Source organism: Megascapheus bottae, chromosome 17, assembly GCF_031878675.1.
Source record: "Megascapheus bottae isolate mThoBot1 chromosome 17, mThoBot2.hap1, whole genome shotgun sequence".
In the NCBI taxonomy this organism is placed as follows: Eukaryota; Metazoa; Chordata; class Mammalia; order Rodentia; family Geomyidae; genus Megascapheus; species Megascapheus bottae.
In genome coordinates, this window is record NC_143525.1 from 4523093 (window position 1) to 4524430 (window position 1338).

At 67.2% G+C, this 1338-nt stretch overlaps 1 non-coding gene across 1 annotated transcript; it reads right to left on the reverse strand.

Annotated features, from left to right (window-relative positions):
* Window positions 1-797: 797 nt before the first annotated feature.
* Window positions 798-869, reverse strand: Trnaw-cca (transfer RNA tryptophan (anticodon CCA)). The gene has a single exon. It is a non-coding gene; the product is annotated as a tRNA-Trp (tRNA).
* Between the last annotated feature and the right edge of the window lie 469 nt (window positions 870-1338).

A 1338-nucleotide genomic window follows, 5' to 3' on the forward strand; every position in this document is an offset into this window, starting at 1 on the left:
TAGGCCGAGCACTCCACCCCTAGGCTATGCTCCTGGGCCTTAGCCATCTTTTTAATATGGGTGAACTTTACCGCTTGTATTTACAGACACATTTTCTTTTCCTTTTTTGGGCTTGAACCGAGGGCCTTGCACTGTCAATTGTGCTCAAGGCTAGAGCTCAACAACTTGAGCCACATCTGCATTTCTGGCTTTCGGCTGCTCAGAGATAAGTGGCATGAGCCACTGGCACCTGTCTTCACACACACACCCCACATCTACAGAATTTGCTTTTCTTCACAGCCATCTCTGCATGGACAAGAAGAAAATTTTTAAAAATACAACTATGAACAATGTCGAGTGCGCGTGCAGGCATGAAGGCTGAACTGGAGGCCTTCCTGGGAATGGGATAACCAACAGCCCAGCTGTGGAAATGACCACCCGAGACCAGGAGGGGCCTGAGGTGGTCGAGAAGACAGGACAGCGCGGGACCCCGGGGGAGGACGGCGCGAGGGCGGCAGCGGGTCCGGCCGTGGAGACCCCGGTGACGGGGGCGAGGAGGCGGAGAGGCGGGCGGGCGCCGGCGGGAGGGCGGGGCCCGGAGCGTCGGTGGCCGCGGCCGGCGCCTCCCGCGAGCGCCAGGAGGAGCCGCTCTCTCGAGCCGTCTGCTCCAGATGCGGGGAAGGCAAGGGGGACGGGGCGCGGCTTCCTCCGCTCAGGCAGCACCGAGCGCCGGCCGCTGTGGACGGGCCGGCCGTTCTTCCCCCCCCCCCGTCCTCTCCTGCAGTGGGGGCAACGACAACAAAACAAAAACCGGAGCCTGACCCCGACGTGACTTGAACACGCAACCTTCTGATCTGGAGTCAGACGCGCTACCATTGCGCCACGAGGTCACTGGGAGCCGCAGCCTCCGCATCGTTCAAGGCCTCGTCGTTCTGCCCGCTCGGTGGCCCCGCGGCGCGGGAGGTTCCGGGTGGAGCGGCGGGTTCGTTCCTGGACCTCGGGCCGTGGCCGGGAGGGGAGGGAGGGGCGAGCACCGGGAGCAGAGCTCCGAGTCCCGCGGCCCCGGGCCGGCCAGGCCGCTCCCGGGGGGCAGACCCTGCGCTCCGCCTCCTCGGCTCCCGCAAGTGACCTGCCCGGGGGCTGCGGGGGGCCTGGGGACCCCGAAGTCGGGGACGGGGACCCGGAAGTCGGGGAGGGAGGACCTATTTCCGGGGAAGGGGCCTCTGAGAGGGCGGGGCGGGGCTCGGGGGACCCCGGGGGCCGAGGAGTGGGGCCGGGGGCGGGGCTCGGTGGGCACGGGGACCCCCGGGGCCAGGCCGGGGCCGGGTGGAGGCCAGTTGGGTGGGTGGGGGGGTCACT